The sequence below is a fragment of the Adiantum capillus-veneris genome, chromosome 11 (genome assembly GCF_014529385.1).
Source record: "Adiantum capillus-veneris isolate H3 chromosome 11, ASM1452938v2, whole genome shotgun sequence".
Lineage (NCBI taxonomy): Eukaryota > Viridiplantae > Streptophyta > Polypodiopsida > Polypodiales > Pteridaceae > Adiantum > Adiantum capillus-veneris.
Window position 1 is genome coordinate 66,183,456 of NC_140941.1, and position 21,859 is coordinate 66,205,314.

Sequence of the window (21,859 nt, forward strand, 5' to 3'; positions counted from 1 at the left end):
CTCTAAGTAGAGCCTCTCACTTTCACTACAAATTCCTCCATCTTGACATAAGTTTATTTGCCTCTCTTTTTGGATAGCTCTTTTTTGTTTACTTCAATATGTGCTCTTCATTTCTATTTCCTGTGTGTTTATGCCTTTGGGATCTTTGTGTGGCTTGCAAAGACCTTCTAATTCCTTCAAAATCCTCAGCATCATTTTGTTGCAAGCAGGAGTGCTTGCAACAACCTTCATTGTCACTATCAGTACTCTTAAATGAACTAGAAGAGATCACTTCCACTATGCTGATTGTAATTTTTTTCTTATTGTTTGGATTTTTGGGAAAATGTGCTTGGAAATGCTTTCTTTTTCTACCACACTTTGGACAATACACCATCGGTGGCACGTAATTTTTGGCCTGTCTAGTGATGTGTTCCCTTTTTTTTAGTGAAAAATGTCATATGTATTTTTAATTGTAAAATTTTTTGATTGATAGAAAAGTTATTTATTGATGGATAAGTTAGTGGTAGACACTCATTGTGGCAGGTACTTTGTCAAGAAATGATTATGTACCGATCTGAAATCTAGTAAAAAAGCTTGAGATTTGTGGGGACATGACTAAATTAAAGTCCGTAGTCTCCATCTTTTCCTCCACTCATTTACTCCTGGAAGTTGGTGCCACTGGTCAGGACTCAGACGCCCTCAGTGTCACAAAAATCCGAAAACATATCTGTGAATACTTGTGAGCCCATAGGAACTCAAAGTTCACACGCACTTCGTGACAACAACAACCAGGCTGGGAAGCCAGAGGGAATGCATGTGGACAGCCTATTGAAGGATAGGTCGAGGGTGGCTAGGCAGGGCATAGTTGCGAGGAAGGCAGAGGACGATGCCTGTGAACAAGTTAGGGATGGGCCCCAGATGCTAGAGGTAGGTGAGCCGGGACAGGGTGGTGGGAATGGAGCTATCGATCATGCCGGGTGCTAGGCTGAGCTGCACCAAGGTTGTCAGCAAGCCAAGTTCTAAATGCAGGTGACCGAGAAGAGCAGCAGAGCTTCCGCTTGCAATGCTAAGGTTGATTAGAGCCGCCACGCATGCTTGTCTGGACGCGAAATCACAAAGCACGCCCTCGTTGCTGCAAGGGTCGGAGTGGAAATTCCAGGTAGAGAAGAAGGCAGTGTTTGAGGGGTTGATATTGTATAGCCAGCTATGCACGGCTTTGAGAGAGGTGAGATCTTCAGCTGCCAAGCTTTATTAAGCATGATCGGTAGTCACAACACTGTATTGCAGTAGCTACGTGGATATAAGCACCACCTAGATGCAGACATTCAATGTCTTTCTCTCTCTCTCTCTCTCTCATAAACTCTACTTGCATTCTTTTATCATCATCATCAGCTTTCGGCCACTACCCGTGACAGTTGTAGGCTTGGACACTACTTTAAATCACGAGCCCTTGGGTGCACGAATCAATATCTCGATTCTCTGTTCTCCGAGTCTACTGCACCACTCTCACCACTGACACGAGAGCGAGAGAGAGAGAGAGAAAGAAAGAAAGAAAGATATATTAACGTCTCGAAAGAGCCAAAATGGCCCATGAGACAAGAAACTGTGCATCTGGTATTACATCTCTCGTCTACTGAAACAGAACAAAGATCTACTCAACATCATAGTGATGTTTGAGTCTACAAAGCTAAAACTGTGTGAGTGAGTGAGTGAGAGAGAGAGAGAGAGAGAGAGAGAGATAATCCTGCAAAAGGGCTACTGACATCTCCCACTACCAATTATACCATGTGACCATGAATTTCTTTTTTGCCTTGCGCACTGCTAGTAGTCCATGGATGATGGTAGAGTGCAGGATCTCTCATTCTCTTATGAAGGAATCCACAGTTGACAGCTCATAGGAACTCAGAGTTCACCCGCATATCGCCGTCGTGAAATCCTGATGAGATGGCCGACAATAGAGTTAAAGCTTGGGTCTTGCATTTTACAAGTTTTTTGCTGTCCAGATTTCAAAATATAGACTTTGAAGGTAGCCATTTGTTACTAGACCCGCTGAAGGCAGCTTCTGCATTTTTGCATACTAAGCCTCTTGCACCTCTCTTCTGTAGTTTCTCTACTCTGGAACGAAGACGCTGACCTTTCTAGGAAGGTGTTTTTTGCCAGACTTTGGCAAGTTATAGCCACGCATGCTATGTTCAGCAAATTCTTAGAAGGGCGAAAGCAGTTGCCACTTGCAATAGCATGTGGCATAAATAGTACACTTGTCTTTTCCGTTTGTGGAAATGCAACATGCACTTTAATGTCGTTGGACTCTTGGAGACTTCAGGATAGGGTCACGTGAGGCTTAGTTTCCATATACAATGCCTGATCACCTTTGTTGACATAGCACTTTCCATTGGCTTAATTGTGTCACTATGCCTAAACAAGCACATTTTTCAAACTCTACCAATCCTTTGTCCGTCGTCAACTCAAGCGTTCTCTGTCGTATGATCTCTCTCTCTCTCTCTCTCTCTCTCTCTACTTGATGTTGTTTGTCATGCTCCGAGCCTTCGTACCTACCATGGTCAGAACATGTCGAGGCTTACTGATAACTAAGCCTCACGTGAGCATGTCTTTAGAGCACTTTACTATAAAATGTACATGCATACATAGAAACAACACTGTATCGCCTTCCATTCCTAATCTAAAGAGCAGGCCTCATGATTTTAACACTTTTTTCCTCTTATTTTTTTGGCAAAAGATGTTCATTCGTTCAATGATTTGGATCTTGACAAATATGACATCTGTTTGTCCTTTGATTTGGCTGTTCTTTAACCCATAAGAGGTATTGCGCTAGGATTTGGTTTGGTTGACCCATTTGTTTTTCCATCAACGGTCCTTGTCTCGTTGATCTCAATGGCATTTTTTGTGTACTTGTAATCATTTGATTCAACCTTTTCAACATGTCTTTATATTAAGCTCTATAAGAGGAATTACCACATTACCAACTTGCATGTATACCATAGCTACCATCCTATTACTTATTGTGTCATTCTAGGTATCTTCCTCACCATACTTTTCACAATTACCACCCAACTCTATTGCATTCAATATGCATGATTCTAGTGTGGTATGTTTCAGTCTATATAAACTTATATGGGTTTTCTTGTTCAAGACTCAAGTCCCCTTTCAAAAACTTTGGAAATGTATTCTTCTTGAATGGAGTTCAGCTCTTCAAGGATCTAAGTTCCCTAGTCTCCCAAGTCTTGGAACAATGTGTTCTATACCTGTGACTCCCATGATCGTCTGGTATGATAGTCACCTTTTTCTATTTGGATTGGAGTTGCCCCCCCCCCCCCCCCCCCCCCCCCCCCCTCCTCTTTTATCCAATATTTTGGGATAAAATCCCCGCTCTCTTTCATTTTTATGATTTTGAGTCAATCCCCTTTTCTTTTTCATGCTCCCAACAAATGATTATTGAGTCCACCTTTCTCTTGTTCGGCATTTAGTGTTTCACAAAATATCCCTTGTAGTAGGTATTCTAATCAATGTCTACATTGGACATCATCTACAAATTTTTTTCGTAGGATTCTCTAATACTTTTTATGTGGCAATTTTCTTGTGTAAAGACATAAACTATCTTGATTTCTTGGAATTTGTTGGGTTTAGCGTTTGGACTCCGTCAAGGTCATGGGGAGAGGGGGGCTTCTGATCACAACCCTCCATTTAGTTGCCATTCCCGCGTAGAATGAGGAGGTAGAGCTGTCGGATGAGTGACACCTCAGTTGTCGGAACATTGTTGGGCTGCATGCAATCAAAATCGAACAACTCAACATCTAGAATGCGTTCATAGCTTGACAGCTCAGCATGCGTAATCTGGCTTCCACACTATCGCTGAGCAGTCTCCACCTCAGCCCCTGGAATTCATGCAGGCTGTGCACGTTAGCACTGTCAAGCCATTTCTACTGGACGGGCAGATTAGTGACAATGGGCAGATATGCACAGTGGTCCTGGTTCCTGCAGGTGCTGGCCCCCCCTCTCCCACGACCTTGACAGCAGGGAATGGTCCTTCAATGACCATTTCCACGAAATAATTGCTCCCGCCATGGCTCGCGGCCTCCCCACCGCTCGCCATTCGGTCACAATTATTTCAGGGAATGGTAATTGAAGGACCATTCCCTACACCATATAAGCTTTTTGGAATCTCTATTCTCTCAATAATATACCCTTATTCTCTCATTATTCATCTTGATTCTTCTCATGATCCCAAAATTTGTTAACACATAGCCCTACTTACTGGTTCTTACTTCTCCCTCAAACACTATACCATATACGCTTTTTGGAATCTCTATTCTCTCAATAATATACCCTTATTCTCTCATTATTCATCTTGATTCTTCTCATGATCCCAAAATTTGTTAACAGATAGCCCTACTTACTGGTTCTTACTTCTCCCTCAAACACTATATCATGCTAATTGATCGTTACCACAAATTCCTTATTGGGGTCTAAGAATTTTGAATTCCATGCCTATTTTACATATGGTGAGTTAAGATATGTTTCAACATCAGGGTGGTCCCTACATCAGATCAAGACTGAGTAACTCATAATTGAGCTTCTGTCTAAGTAAGTGTTTGTGATTTCTTCAAGTATAGTGAAGAGTTGATATGCTTAATTAACACTCTCTTATGACTCATCCTTACTCTCTGAATCTCTCACAATATCCCCACTGCCCAACACTCTTTTGGATCTAAGTTTCATAATTACAAAAATGACAATGTAACAAATTCTAACTTGACTTTTATTTACTCCAAGTTCCTTAGCTTTCTATTATAATTTTAACTTCTTACTTTTCCAATGATAACTCCAATCTCTAGCACTCTTGTGAATCTACAAAACAAGATTTCTTTTGGCAATATTGATTTCTTGTATCCCAACTCTTTGTGTGACCTCTAACTGGTAAGAAGAAATGCAAATTATGGGTGATTCTACAAATTATTTTGCAATCTCTTAGAAGCTTGTTTTGGTTATAACTTGTTGTCTATTGGGTATTTTTGGCCAAAATGTTACATACAAGATGTACAAAACTATACAAACCTAGGTATCAAGTCAAATATTTCCACTACAAAGGAATGTTAAGATTCATGATTAATAACTTTCCCTGCTATGAGGATTCTGACCACACACTTGTTCCCGATGTATACACTCTGACAAATCTTGGCTCAATTTGAAACTCTTTTGAAGTGTCTCAATGTCAGTTTTCTCTTGTTTCAACTACACAAGCTTGGGTTTTGATTTCAAACTCGATCTTATGATCCAAATTTGACTAAATTGATAGTCTCACTCTATATTGCAATGCTAGTATCTTGACATTTCTTTTATAATGGCAATTATATATTTTTGGTGAAGATTTGTTCCCAAGGTTCCCTATTGCTTTGTGAATTCAATGGTATCATCAAAGTTGAATGAAGTTGCAATTTTGATATATTTCTAGCAACATATGTAATTGTATAGTCTTTAGACTAGAAAGTGGTGTGTGTGTCCTATTTTGATATCCAAACACATGCAAACTTCACAAGTGACCTATAGAATTGATTGATTAAAGTGGTTATCATGCCAAAACTATTTGCTATAGGATGCATGTATTTATATTGGTAGATCAACAATTTATTTTTTGACATGTTATGTGTGTGCGACATGAGATGTACTATTGATCCTTGGTGCTATGAAATTTGTACCAACTTTTGAGGATATAGTATGCTCTAGTGATGCTTTTGTCAGTGTACTTATGTTTTGTGTTCCGTTGACGAGAGGTTCAAGTTTTTGTTTAGATAACTTTTCTAGTGTACTTATGTTTTGCTATAGGATACTTTTGTCATTGTATTTTATATTGTTCTACAACATCTAGTGGCTAACTCATCTAGTGGTTATTGTCATGCTAGTACCAATAATGGGGGATTTTAGATCCATTCAACCCCATCATGTTGTAATGATGGCTGGTTCTGAGTTGGAAGGTAGCATACTAATACAAATTTGAGGTCAATGAATTCTAATATGTCTGCTTTTGTGCGTTCCTTATGTTCCAATCCTTGTGCTAGTTCTACTTATATCTTGAATTCTACAAATTATTATCTTAACATGATTTTTTGGTGTGATTTTTTTTTTCATGATGACATCTTGTAATAAGTAAAGCCTAGGAGTAGTTGTGGTTTCTCTGTCAAGCAAAAAACTTCTTATCCTTTGACCCTCAAGGCTCAGTCTGAGCTCAAGGTTGGTGTATATTTCTGATGTTCTTAATACTATCCACTCACAATTGTGAGTTTTGCAAAAAATAAATAGAATGATTTTTTAGTGTGATTATACCTCTTGGAATTTGCTTGTAGAAGGATATAGGCCACAAAGGCTAGTTGATGTAGCATGGGAACCATCCCGTAAAAGCCAATCACATTGAAATTTAGGGAGATCTCCTTCCTAAAGGATTGGTCAAAAGAGGCGTCTAGTATGCAAGCTTAGCAATTTTTGCACTGTAGAACACATGAAAGAGGGCTAGAAGGGAATTTAGAGTAGAAAATTCAACTAAGTTTTGTGGCACAAAAAATAAGCATGGAACCTTTACTTTTCTCTTCTTCTTTATTATGCTTTTATTTTACGATCATAGGGTGGCGTCCTTTGTCAGCTTATGTATTTGGTGTGTGGCTATGATATTGGTTGATCCAATGGCTCAGGTGGAGCATGGCTTTCTATGTAATTTTTTTGATTTCTAATATTTTTTTCACTCACAAAACAAAAGACTATTCCATTCTCTTTTTTTTAACATTTTTTTGGTTACTTTTACAATGATGGTGGTTGAACAAGTAAAAGTGGTCACTTTAGAATGTATATATTTTTTTGGATAGAAATGGCCAGGAATGTGAATAATAAGGGGCTCGTTCGACTAAAGCAATTATGGGATGGCAACAGGAAGTGCTGAAAAACTGCTGACTCTTTAGCCATCCAATATCAACTGAATGGCTTTGAGACCTTACTAGTCTACAGGGTGATGAAAGAGCTTGATAAGGTGGTGATGCGAATCTGTGAATACAACTTGGAATGGGACGCTTGGAGATGGCCCGAGAGTAGCCTCTTCTAGAAACCACACTCTAAAGGCATTTACCATACATTAATGCACGAGGATAATTGGTGTAGACCCCTCAACAAATTATGGAAGAGGCACTGGATGGAAAAACGGTGGAAGGGAGTCATGGAGAACATCTCGAAGCCAAGGTGGCCTCAGTATATGAAGATATTTCTGTGGAAAGTGATGTGGGGTGCTTTGCCGATGGGCGTAAAGATACAAGAAAGAGGCATCGGGTCTGATCGTTGCTCGGGGTGCAGAATAGCTAGTGAAGACCTAGCCCACCTTTTCATGGGATGCCATGCAATCAGGGGTATGGATGGGAAAATATGCAAGTGTATTCAAAGGACATGGAAAATTAAGTTCTTCAAGAATGATTCGTTCCTTGGTAGTACTAGTCTGGGAAGTCCTGCTCTTCTCGTCTGCACCCAAGTAATCAGGTACTACTTCTTTCACCATATTTGGCAAGCAAGAAATCGCCGCGTGTTTGAGGGGGATCTAGCTGTGGCAAGCTTTTGTGAAATCATACAAGAGAGCAGAGTGACGATCCACATGATCAGAGGCAAACAAGCCTCAGAGGACTGGTTTAGAACAATACATAACATCTTGTAATAAGAAAAGCCTAGGAGTAGTAGTGGTTTCTTTGTCAAGTAGAAAACTTGTAATCCTTTGACCCTCAAGGCTCGGTCTGAGCTTGAGGATTGGTGTATATTTCTGATGTTCTTAATACTATCCACTCACAATTGTGAGTTTTACAAAAAAAAAAAAGAAGAATGTATATACTTTTGCATATAAGTGTATCTATGCATGTTGGGAATGTATGCATGTGCACCTATGTATATGCATGTGCACATGCATATTTGTACGTGTGCATATAAAAATGGGAGTGTAGATGCATCATGCATGCATGTATGCAAATAAATTGTCTGTGCATGATGTGGATGTGAGCCAATACCTCAATCCTCATTCTGAAATGAGGGTATCTCTTTCTTGAGTCCTTTTGTATTGAGTGACTTCATTGTTTTTTCTTTTTTTGGCTTTCTAAAAGAAACCCTTAGTGTTGTGTTGGGTTAGGGAGACTTTCATTGGTTTCAGTGCATGATGGAGACTTACCTTTCATTTCACATCCTAACATATTTTACTTTTCTTGCATTCTATTGTTTTAGAATGCTAAAGTGAAGCTCCACCTTGCATAATTTTAGTAAATTTTATACACACACACATATATGTTTTTCTTTTGCATTCTATTGTTTTAGAATGCTAAAGTGAAGCTTCACCTTGCATAATTCTAACAAATTCTATATACACACACATATATTAATTAGTTCTTTTTATTTCACCTTTCATTTCACAACTTCGCATGGATTTACATTTCTTGCATTTTATAGCTTGATTCCAATCAGTGTTAATGTTCGAGAAAGTCTCTTTATTAAGCGACTGTTGATCGAGTCTTCTCCTCACAAAGAAGAAAATCGAAAATACTAGAAAAGTTTTTGAGATTTGCAAAAAATTTGGACGATTCTCTCACATATTTCATCGGTTTTTCTTCCGTTTACCATGGTTTGCAGCTAGCTAGTCTTGATTTTCAATCGGCTCAAGACTAAGCTGAGACAATCCTTTCCCAAACACTGATACCAGTTTAATTCAACCTAACAATTTTATCACTTTCTTACTGTTTTTGAAAGCCGTCGTGACCCTTTCACTTGTTTTGGCCGCCATACTTTCAATATTGAGTAGAGAAGTTATATTAGCACAGTGAAAAATATGCAAGTAACCTCAAGCACTACTTGTGTCTTGAGTGGGTAACATTTCCTAAATGGAATAGAATAATTTTTCCTGAAGCCACCATTAAGGGATAGACTATTTGCAATTGCATTGAGCCTTTCGATCAGCTGATGCAACCAAGAGCATGTTTTCATTCATCGACTTGCATGGTTGTTCATACTTTGGACCCTAATGCATAAATGAGCTCAGTGTGCTCACATTCACAATGTCATTGAACTGTGCCAGAACACAGTGTATCTTACATCTTTGTCTGCTCTTTTAAATTTTCTTTAAATTGTGACTTCATTTTCCTATATCACGTGGTCACGATTTAAAGAAAAGAGAAGACAAATATGGAAGAGTGGTTATTACAATGAAAAGATTATGGCATGTGTGAACAATTGGAAAATTAAAGCACATTTTCTAAACATATTTCCATGCTATCACATATTAAAAGGTATTCCTAACGGCTTCAAAAAAAATAAAAGATGCTCCTAATTCAAAGATTCCACTCAAAAACAAGAAAAACAATGCGTTAACCTATAACACGTAACGACATGCAATGACAAAGTACATAGATTTGCAACAATATTACCTAAGAAATATGAATACAACATTGAGAGAGAGAGAGAGAGAGAGAGAGAGAGGAAAACGCTAAAGAGAACTTAGAAGAAAATGCTAAAGAAAAAATGAAAGAGCATAGAAACACCTATTTATATGGACACAAAAGTTCTTTTGACTTTCCATCTTCATTTGTCATTTGGCTTTCCACCTTCATTTGTCTTTTGATTTTCCACTTTCACCTTCATCTGTCTTTTCATTTTCGTAAACTTACCCTTCACTTATGCACTTAATATGTTTGAAAGAATTTGTATTTTTTGAGATTGGGGAGACCTAATAGACCATGTTGGAATATGCAAGTAACGCATTACATTCTTGCGATAGCTAAATGATTATGCAAAAATGTGTTCTAATTTTCTACACTATACCAAGCTCAGCAAGGTTCAAATTTCTACTTTGTTTGGCAATGTACAATGAAACCTTAGGTATCGAAGTCACTTTACAAGATGTCACAGGTTTGCTTCCCTATTTCTAAAGTAAGCTTATTACCTTCTTGGTAATAAGCTCAAGGTTCCATAGCTTGCATATGATTTCTTTTTACCTTATGTTCAAGCAATGAAGAGCTACTCTCCTTCTTTAGACTCATGTATTCTATATTGAGTGCATGCACTGAATCTTCGTTTCCACATGTGTGTGCAAGTGTAAGAGAGAAAGAGAAAGATAGATAGGTGGATTTCATTAATGTCTTGAACGTATGTGACTGGAAGAAACATATCATGTGGGATGTGTGGAGATGATAAGTGACTCTTGATGCTCAAAATTTGTGGAGATAAGCATCATAATTGAGAGCCCACATTCATGGTTGGGAGAGGAATGTGTGTTGGGAGCTTTCATGGCTGAAAATATGGGGAAAGCAAGCTCTATTCCATCAAAATTTGGACACTCAAGTAGGGTGTGATACTGAGGCTAGGGAACTTGTTGGGGGGTATAGAGTGCATAATCAATGAGTCTCCTTGTTGATGCCCCAATACACTCTCTTGCATTAGAGAATGAGAGATGAGTTGGATGGAGGTGATAGTGTGGATCCCACTGGAGGGTATGGGCTCAAGCATGTAAGGGTGCGTACGATTCCCTTATGTAGAGAAAAAAGGTGGTTTTGTAGTTGAGGGCAAAATATATGGTGTAATGTATGAAGTATGAGCCCCTAGATTTCTCCCAAGCTATGATTCATTGTTGTACATAAGCCTCATTCACTTTGGAGTCTATCGAGGCATCATGAAGGAGATGTAATGCATCTCATCTTCCATACCATACCACTTCTTGATGTCTTGCATCCATCTTGAGCTTAATATTTTTCTTTTATGTGTCTTTTTGGGCATTTTTAATTGCTTCCCATGAAATTCATCAATTTGATGTGAACGGATTTTGCGGCATAATAAACATGTTCTCCATGACTCTCTCTCTATACCCATAACCTCAATGGGAAGAGATCTAGACTCAAGGAGCAAGAAGTATGTATGGTGTTTGAGTCTTGACTCCCAAAAGGTTTTTAAAAAACCCTTTTGGAAATTCTCAAAATCTTCTTAAGTAGACTTAGAGATGCTACCACCCCATACTTCAACTCCATAAAGAAGCACTAGTGGCACCAAGGTGGTAAATAGGTGTTGCTTGAGAGCCCAATATTCAATCTACCTCATGTTCTTGGATGCATAGTAGGTAGGGATTTTATATTCACGTAATCACATGTTTTTTTTTTTATAATCACATTGTAAATTACCAAAAATTCCAATTCACAACTCTTACAAAAATACAAAAATGGCAATGTGACCTGAAGACAACCAGGTGGACTGGTTAGATTTGCCCGCCAACACAATGTTCTAGCCTGCCAAGCCTCGTTGGGCTACTTGAGCAGCCCCTTGGGAAACGCACATGATAGGCTTGATGCTATGTACAACAGATCCTTTGGGGGGCCCTGTGGACCCCCTCCTCATAATTTCTAAGCCTTCTCTACTCCCAAGCTCTCCCAAGCCCTCCCAAGCAAGATAAAATTTAACAATATAATCCTTACCTTAATTTCATGTATTCTATGGTGTGATTAATTTGGTATGATTTTTTTCGTTTAAAAAAAAAAGTGTGCTGACCTTGCCTTTCGCATTGGCATCGGTCCTATTATTAGATCAGAAGTATCGTTGTGAAATGTTAGACCAACAGTTACTCTTGAGTTATAAGTAGTCCATTAATTTGTTTTTGGTATCAGTTCTACTTTGGATGGGGATTGTTGTGCTGCAAATTGGTGAAGCTACTACAATGTGGTCACTATTTTCACTTCAACATTGATTTTACTTTGGACTAAAAGTGTCGTTGTTGAACATGGCTACGTTTCACTTATGGGTAGTTCTATCAGTCTTGTCATTGGCATCAATTCTATTGCTGGGATTATTGTTGTACAAGCTAATAGGTGGCTTTCTATGTCTTGTGTGTGACATATGTATAAATGCTTTTATGCTAGTTCAATGTTTCTCTTAGTATCAGATCTACTATTGGGATGGAGCTTTTGTTAGTTTCATTGCATGATGCCTTTCGTTTTAGGCTAACCAGTGTTGCTCTCGACATTAGCTCTACTACTGGGTTGGAGTTTTCATTTTTCTCATGGAATGATGCCCTACTTTTTAGGCTAGTTGAATGTTTCTCTCGACACCACCTCTACTATTGGGATGGAGTTGTCATTACTAGACTAACGTATAGCGTGCACAGAGATCAAGATCTAAAAGAGCATGCAACTGATGTGCAAGATGTCCCAGTCACAAATCTAGGACCATATTTTATTTTGCAACATCCTCTCAAGATGCGGTAGTGTCAAGGTCGGATGCACAAGTTGGGGCAAACCGCAAGAATTTATTGGGTACCTGCTGCATGTTCCAATGCACCATCAATGTTTACCTCATACTTGAGGCCATCAAGCATGGTAGAAAGCTCCACAAAGGAGGCTATGGAGTTGTGTCAGATGCACTATCAAAGGAATCACTTGGTTGCCACCTGAAGTGCAATATGTAGTGAAGGAATTCAAAGGAGATGAAATGGAGAGGTGCAACCCTTTTGCTCTAGAGGTGAGTGTGCAACTGTTTCACAAAGGCATCACATGATGCATAGTGAAGGACTTCAAAAGGAGATGAAATGGAGAGGTGCCACTCTTTCGCCTAGAGACAAGTGTGCAGTTGTTTCACAAAGGCATTGTAAGATGCATAGCACAAACACACAAAGAGCCATGGTCCCTCATCTTTCCTTGATTTAACGGAATGGATTTGGGTAACGTGTTGGAGTGTGTCCCACCACCAAAAGGCAGATTTTCCAACATATTGGTGGCCCAAAAAAGGAAGCTCCTAGACGCCCTCCCATAGAGCAAGAGTTGGAGATGTGCAATCATATGCTTGAGTGGGGGCCTTCTTTTATGTACGCCCTAGTGAAGACCATGGCACATGCACACAACAAGGGAATTATACATTGTGACGACCTGCACCCATGAAACATAATGAATAATTTCACAAAGGAGGGCATGCCTCATGCCAGTGTCAATCATTGGGGATAGGTGCTATGAGTGGGCATTGAGAATCAAGCAACCAACATCACAGACAAGATGGAGAATGCCCTATGCCCATGGAGGGACCGTGAGCTTTGTAATCCAAAATCTATTTGCCCATACACTAAAGCCACTCCTGACACATATCTTGTGGAAAATGGTGCAAATTGAGAGATACCCCTCCCCGGGGTTCTATGGACAAAATATACAATTTACACCTTTATACAATTTTCAATATACATCAGATTTGCGGAAGCGTTTGCATAGGGGAGGAGCTCTCAGTTCCTGACCAAGCATGGAGTTTAGGCCATGAGCCTCACTGCATCCAGAGGTACCTAGCGACTAGTGCTACCCCTGAAACAATGTTATGAATGAAAGTGTACTCAAGAAAAATACAACATTGTGGAGGGTGAATATATTAGTACACCACATTGCGGGAAGAGAGAGAGAGAGAGAGAGAGAGAGAGAGAGAGAGAGAGAGAGAGAGAGAGAGAGAGAGAGAGAGAGTATAGTGGAGGATGAAATAGAGTGCACAAAGACGCGAGAGAATGACTACAGAGAGCCTTTAAATGTCCTATCTAAATGAAAGAGACAAACATATATTCCAAAATCTGAATATACCATAACATCCAAAAAGAATATGACAAAATAACTAGCAGAGCATCGGACCCTGTGTAGGGATTGACCGGTCCACCCATCCACATCCGCTCTACTACGGATAAAGAGAATTTCACTTCGCCGGGAGCCAGCTAGAACACCTCCAGCCTACCCGAGCCAGACATAAGCTGAGTAGGTCATCCTAAAAAGCGCATTGCTTTTCAAAAACGTCGAAAAGCAAGAAAATCTAAAAAAAGCGTAAAAAGAAAAAGAAAAAGCAAAATTTTCTAAAATTGAACCACGGGTTCCCCTTGTCTAGTGGAATAAGAAAGCGGACTCACTTTTCACTAAAAAGCACTAAAATCATGAAAAGCTAAAAATAGCGTGAAAAGCACACGAAAAGCAAATTTTTACAAAATTGAATCATAGCTTCCTCGGAACACGTAGACTAAGGATCCGACCTTGCTTTTTGCAAAAAAAACACCTAAAAGCATAAAAGGCTAAAAATAGCGGATTTTTCCAAAATTGAACCAAACATTCGTCTAACCTACTAGAACATGGAAACGACCTTGTTTTTTACTTTAGAACCTTACAATATTGTTAATCAAGCATTTTAAATCAAAATTTGACAAAATAGATATTGAAAGCTAGTTTTCTGATTTTAAAAAAGACCCAAAAATTGGGGATCTTACATCCTCCCACACTTGAAAAACTCGAGGTGTCCTCATCTTGACATAAAATCCGAATAATTTAGTCTCATTTCATCATCACGTTTCCAAGTGGCATCTTCGTGAGGATACATTGACCATTTAACAAGGTGTTCAATAATGGTCAGATTTCGTAGAGGCTTAGTTCTACTTTGAAGTATCACTTTGGAATATACTTAAAAAATTCCATCGGTAGAGGTAGATAATAGAGAATCATCAAGAATGTATTGCAGATCAGGTATATACTTCTTGAGTAAGGTGACGTAAAAAACATCAGGTACTTTTATGTGTGGTGGTAACAAGAGTCTGTAAGCTTGATGCTTAATCTGCTTGTGATTACAAAAGGTCCATAATATCTGGCACTGAGCTTCTTACACTTACCCATTGATAAAGAACTACGTTCCCTTCAAAAAGTCTGACAGATCATTTTAGGTCAGCATAACTCTTCTGTCTATCTTGAGGAGTCTTAATATCTTGACATATAAGATCGGTTTGTACTTGCATTTCATCCAACATTTCTTTGGATGCTTGAACTCGTATGAGAGGGCCCGTCCATTTGAGTGGAGTAAGACACTCTTGTCCATACAATGCTTGAAAAGGAGACATCCCAATTGAGCGTTGGAATGAGGAATTATACGCAAATTCAACCAAATACAATTATCTAGTCCATTTACTCTGCTCATGCATATAATAAGCTCTTAATATTTCTTCAATGATTTGATTTGTTCTTTCTGTCTGCCCATCATTTTGAGGGTGATAAGCTATACACTAAAGGCCAATTGAGTTCATGTAGCTAAGAATAAGGCTTTCCAAAAATTAGATGTGAAATTTGCATCACGATAAAAATTTATCCGTCGAGGTAAACCATGATACATGAAGACACCTTTCGTGAAAACTTGAGCTATATCCTTAGCCGTAAAAGTTGTCTTGACTGGAAACAAATGGGTCGTTTTTGTGAGCATATCAACAACCACAAAAATAGAGTCATATCCCAGAGATGTAGGAAGCCATGTAATAAAATCCATGGATATACCTTCCCATTTCATTTGTGGTGCATCAATAGATTGAAGCTTACCAGGGTATCGAACTCGTTTAGCTTTAATACGTTGACATGTTAAACATCTTGTAACAAATTTCAACACATCACACTTTAGTCCTCGCCAAAAGAAACTCCTCCTTATAGTAGAGTTAGTCTTAATGTATCCTCGATGTCCTGCTATAGGTATATCATGAGCTTCCTGTAATATCTGAAGTTTGATCCCACCTTGATTTGGGATACAAAGACAATTACTTCAACGAAGAAGCCTTTGATTTGCCTCTCTTGCTTCTCCGTGCGATTACTTAAGTTCATCAAGTACTGGATTTTTATGTATTACGGGTCCTGAGGCATACCTTCTCAAATAAGGTCAATTAAAGAAGTAGTAGAGGTTGTGACAACCTCTACAATACTCTTTCTGCTCAAGGCATTGGACACAATATTTTATTTCCCAGGTTTATATTCGATTCCAAAATCATATTCACGTAACAACTCCATCCATCTTCGTTGCCGCATATTAAGGTCAGATTGGGTGTAGATCCACTTCAAGCTTTTATGGTCGGTATGTATTTTGAATCTCCTTCCAAGAAGATAATGTGGCTATACTTTAAGAGCATGCACAACGGCCAATAATTCCAAGTCATATGTAGGATAATTTAACTCATGTGTACGTAACTTACAAGATTCATAAGCTTTTGGTTTTCCTTCTTGAGACAGAACGCTACCGATTGCTTGTCCACTTGCATCATTTAGCATAATAAATGTCTTTGAGAAGTTTGGAAGCTATAGTATTGGAGCATTCACCAACACTTCTTTGAGTTTCTCAAAACTAGCCTACGATAAAATCCCGTTAAACCAAGAAAGCCACGTACTTCTTGTATTGATTTCGGTGTAGGCCGAGCTATAACAATTTCGATCTTACTTGGGTCAGTAGAAACACCATCCTTGAATACAATAAATCCCAAACGTTTCACTTTTTTAGTGAAGAAGGTGCATTCGCTACGTTTGACATAAGGTTGATTTTGACAGATAAGTTCAAGTACTCGTCGCACATGTTGTTTGTGTTCTTGTCTATTTCTTGAGTAAACTAGGATATCATCAAAGAAGACAAGAAAAAAATCATCAAGATGCTCTCGAAACACGTCGGTCATGAGACGATTAAAAGTTACAGGAGCATTGGTAAGTCCAAAAGGCATAATTGTAAATTCATAATGTCCAAAACAAGTATTAAATCCTGTCTTCGGTATGCCCCCCTCCTTGATTCGGATTTGGTAATACCTTGACTTAAGATCAATTTTTGTGAAGATAAAAGCTCCATGTAATCAGTCAAGAAGTTCATCAATCCTTGGTATTGCAGTGTAGACTCATATCTACTTGAGTTCACTGCCATTAGTTGTGCTTGGGCAAAGTCATTAATGCACTTGGGGCTTCTCGTAGTCATCAAAAGTAATAGTGACATTGTAAGGATTGTATATAGGCCCATAGACTCTATTGAACCAATCTTGGGGTACATAATAAAATCAGCTTCCGCCATTTGACTTCTTCCATACTCTGATTATGACCTTTTCACAAAAGTCATATCTTTGGTTTAACATGAGGGCCTTCTTACTAAGTATGAACTCTTGACTCGGTATGTCCAAAAGAGAACATAGGTTAAGGTAAATAACATATCCTTGTAATTTAACGTTGCCTTCTTGGATCTTTTCTTGACCCAAAGCTATGGATCGGTCATAAATCTATCAGGTACTTGTGTTCGATGTTCAGGTTGTGTTTGGAACAAGGTAGTCTCTAGTCCTTTTTGAAGCTCGAACCACTTCAATTCCCCAATGGAAACTATATCCAACCGCATAATTGAGAAAGACCCTTTCTGCAAAATCACTTAGGAGTTCATCTAGGAAATTAAGAAGATCCATCTAAAAACAAGACAACGAGAGAGAAAACTTAGTACACATGTGTATCAAAACTAAGTCTATACTCCTTTTATTCATCAAAATTTGTTTTTTATGATTTCATTACAATATTATGGGTGTCTTGGAGCCAATTCTCTAAATATTCTTTTAGCTCTCATGACACGGTATTTCCTTAGATCTCCCACACGACAACGTGGTCTGTAGTTATCTTCTAGTTTTTCTTCTCATATAATAGCTGCAAGAGCTTCAAACTTCTTAGCAACTTTGGCAATCCTTAACATCTGGGAGCGCATCGCCAAGTAGTAGAACATGTCTTCTAGGCCTAACCATATTTTGAATTGAAGTAGCATGAGGTTGGCAAACCAATCTCTTGGGCTGTTGTCAATGTAGATAAAGAATTGACAAAAGGGTTCTTGGTGACGGGTAAGATAGCTACGGTCAACACTCTCCCAACAAGTTGTGCTTCCTGGCATGCCAAAGTCTTTCGTCCCAATTTCTAAGTAAAATAGTTTCCTTTCATCTCGTGACAACTATGCCCCTATATTGTTGAACACTATGGCCAAAGCTCATTCCCCTGGCTAAATCATTCATACGTCACTCTGGGAGCCATTCGTTACTACAAAACAAACATTCAAAGAAATTACAATGCTGTTGTTGAACACTCCAACCACTTTACCGTAACTCAAACCAAATACTTCCATTCAAGAAGACAAGTCAAGCAAGTAACACCAACCAATGTCACTTATAGACGCATCATGAATACAATATCCTTTCCCAATGAGCATGCATGAATGCGTGCATTAGGTGGTAGGGTATCAACACCAACCATACCAATTTAGGTGCCACGTCTCTTTGATGCCCAACATCGGGTGTTTAGGCAAAGCCAAGAAAAATCCACGACGTGTTAGCAGTGTAGGTCATTCAACCCCCGGTGCACTAATCGTGTAGACGAACCTAACAAAAAGAAGAAGTCATAGGAAACTCCCCCAATATAGCAAAGCCCCAGGTCAATGATCCTTTTGTCTAAGGCTAAGTGATGTAGGTGATCCTAGTCTTGTAGCGACACTGCCATGAGAAACATGACACATAAGTCCAATCACAATAGCACTTTTCATATGCACAAACAATCTTTTCCAAGCAGTTAGACTGTACAGGGCCTCTACCCTTACACATCTGCCATAAACCATCCAGATCACTTCATGATCTAATCCCAAAACCATAAACCATAATCCAATCACGTCACACGGGTGAGCACGCCACCCAACTTAGGTGAGGCACAACCAATCTTGCATAATCACTTTAAAACATAACATGGCTGCAAAAAATTCGGCAGCATAACCATATCCAAAAAAGAAAACCAAGAGTCACACCAGTTTCCACCATAAACTCACAACCATAATTCATGAGGGAATCTCAGCCCTTAGCCACAATTCATATTCACAATGAACCAACTCCCACACTTGGAGTTTGATATATCCCCTGCAGTAGGCAGCAGTCAATCGGAGTCCACACACATATGACTCTTAAGACATGCGCTTTTTATATATGAAAGGAATCCGACTAGAAACTAAACATGATAGAAAAATCCATTTTTGACAACATCTAACCATGCAAAGTTGATGCGTCACATCTGCACTTCACATCTCTAGCACATAGGGCTAGTTTTGACCTAGAAGGTGGAAAGCAATCATAACTATGCACATGAGGAATCCACATCAATCCATAAGGTTCCATACATCATATGATAACATTCCATTACCATAAGCATGATGCAAACAGCTCAGACCTTTAGATCAACCATAAACCATAACTCCACACATAAGCAAAAAAACAACTTTTTGACATTTTCGAGAGCATGTATAACATACAAATGAAATTATTCAACTTCAACCCAATGCATCAAGTTCAACTCCATAATATAGACTAGCTGTATATCAAGTTACTTTACCCATATGATACTCGCACAACAAACGGTAATCCAAAAAGAAAGCCACTTTAATCTATCTGCCTATACGGTTCGGGTTGACTAACCATATACCCTAACATAAGTTTATGGGCATCTAATAACTGAAATCAACTCACCAAAAAAAAACCATAAATCATACATAAGCAGCTCGGTTAACTCATGACGTCATATGGTACTCCTTATTGGTAGCACCCCTATACGCGTAGGTAAAACCAGTTATGGAATGATTAATAACTCGTATACCCGAGGTGATAATGGAGACCTAAATACATTTATCATCAAGTTTCATCAAGATTTTCAATTAGCTAAGTGGGTTTGCCCATCTGGTGAATCTATATAGTGTTTCTCCAAGGAGCCTGGGGTCAAAAAAATTGATTGTAGTGGACAACAAGCTGTTTTTGACCATATCTCGTAGCTCGTGCCTGATTGTCACATGGAACCAAAGAGAGAAAATGTTCTAAATGATGTGTTTTATCTCTGGTACAAAGGGTTTGGACTGTTTCATACCGGTTTGTGAGTTATGACCTAAACAATGTTCCTACCGTCTCTATGACGTGAAACACAAAGCGCTTTTTATGCACGCATGTCATCATAAACACATCGTGTGTGTAAATCAGCGTTTTAAACATGATGAAATACTCATGGAGAAAATTCATATGTACTCGGTTAATCCATACATACACCCGTATATGAAAACGAAATCACAAAGAGGGTGACTGCTCAAAAAAACGACATAGAGAGAGAGAGAGAGAGAGAGAGAGAGAGAGAGAGAGAGAGAGAGAGAGAGAGAGAGAGAGAGAGAGAGAGAGAGATGATGATGGCTATGGAGTTTAGAGATTCTCACCGTGCTTTAGAATCGATTAGGGGTTGTCAAAAGGCTTCTTGCTTTGCCGCAAGAGAGCGGTAATGAGAGCTACGTAGAGGTATTCACCACGAGAGCTTCCAAAGAGCGTGTACACCGTGAAACGAGAGAGATAGTAAGCAAATAGAGAGAGAGTATCCTTCTTCTTCTTCTTCCCGTATGCGAGAGAGAAGAGCTTATGGAGATAGTGATGAAGAGCATGCCCCTCTCCTTACGATAGATACATATAGCCTTGTAGTAGTAGATGCAGTAGACGACACCAAAAACTGAGGCTTGCAGGTGATTTTATAGGCACTGAAAAAAGCAGGAGTGAGCCCCAAGCTAGCTACTAGCATCCCCTTCTCATCTAGGAATAGCTCCATGCTTTTCTAAAAATATGCCTTTGCTTTTAGAACTTTTCTAAAAATATGGCTTTGCTTTTGATGGTCAACTCTCCCACTTATCATTCAATTTTTACACTAAAAGTGATCAATTGAACAGTATCCGGTCAACTAATGGAACCTTAGCTAGACTATGCCGTATCTTAATGTCCCGACATGCTTATGACTTTCCCATACTGCCCCGACGTATTTACGGTTTCGCTTTTACTAAAAATTATTTCCATAAAAATCTCGTTTGGTCCCGTTCTTGCTCCGGGTGATCATTTTTAAATCCGACAGAGACTAAATTTGATATTTTTATGTTTAGGTCATCCTAAAAAGCACATTGGTTTTTAAAAACGTCAAAAAGCTAAAAATAACGTTAAGAAGAAAAAAAGAAAAATTTTCTAAAATTGAACCACGGGTTCCCCTCATCCAGGAATACGAAAGCGGACTCGCTTTTCACTAAAAAGCACTAAAAATCATGAAAAGCTAAAAATAGCTTGAAAAGGACACGAAAAGCAAATTTTTACAAAATTGAACAATAGCTTCCCCGGAACACGTAGATTAAGGATCCTACCTTGCTTTTTGAAAAAAAGGCACCTAAAAGCATAAAAAAGCTAAATAGCGGATTTTCTCAAAACTGAACCAAACGTCCTTCTAATCTACTAGAACATGGAAATGGCTTTGCTTTTTAATTTAGAACCTTGAAATATTGTCAATTAAGCATTTTAAATCAAAATTTGATAAAATAGATATTGAAAGCTATTTTTCTTAATTTTACAAAAGACCCAAAAATTGGGGATCTTACACAAATATTTTTCAGGGCATTATAACTTTTCTTGGCAAAAGCGAAAGCAAGTAGATGTTGGCATGATTGTCGATATAATGTGCAAAACTATTTGAAGCAATCGCCCATGCAAAGAAAGAGTTTGCAAAATATAAGTAAGCTACGTTAGAGCTCAACCCAAAAGTGTGTGTGTGGCCCTAAGTGAGATGATGCCTAGATTATAGTTTATTATGTTGACTCTTATTATTTTGTAAAGATGTATAACCTGTGAGATTTGTAGACATTGGACTTGTATGTTTTACAAATATTCAACCAAATTTGTAAACACCGAACTTATAAATTGATTTTTTTATATAGTGATGGATTCTATTACTCTCTCTCTCTCTCTCTCTCATCCACTCTCTCTCAATTCTCATGGACCATGGTGCAAAGTGATTCAATACAATATGTGGTGTTGTGCAGATACAATTTAAATGATTTGTAGATACCGAACTTGTAAATCAAAATTGTTGTATAGTGACGGATTCTATTTCTATCTCTCTCTCACTCATACACACTCTCTCTGTGGTGCAAAGTGATTCAATAAAACATGTTTTGTGTGTGGATATAATTTAAATTAATTTGTAGACATTGGATCTATAAATGAGAATTTTTGTATAGT

General features: G+C 38.6%; 1 pseudogene; it reads right to left on the bottom strand.

Moving 5' to 3' along the window:
- Positions 1-594: 594 nt before the first annotated feature.
- Positions 595-3,255, bottom strand: LOC147447376 (uncharacterized; annotated as a pseudogene).
- Between the last annotated feature and the right edge of the window lie 18,604 nt (positions 3,256-21,859).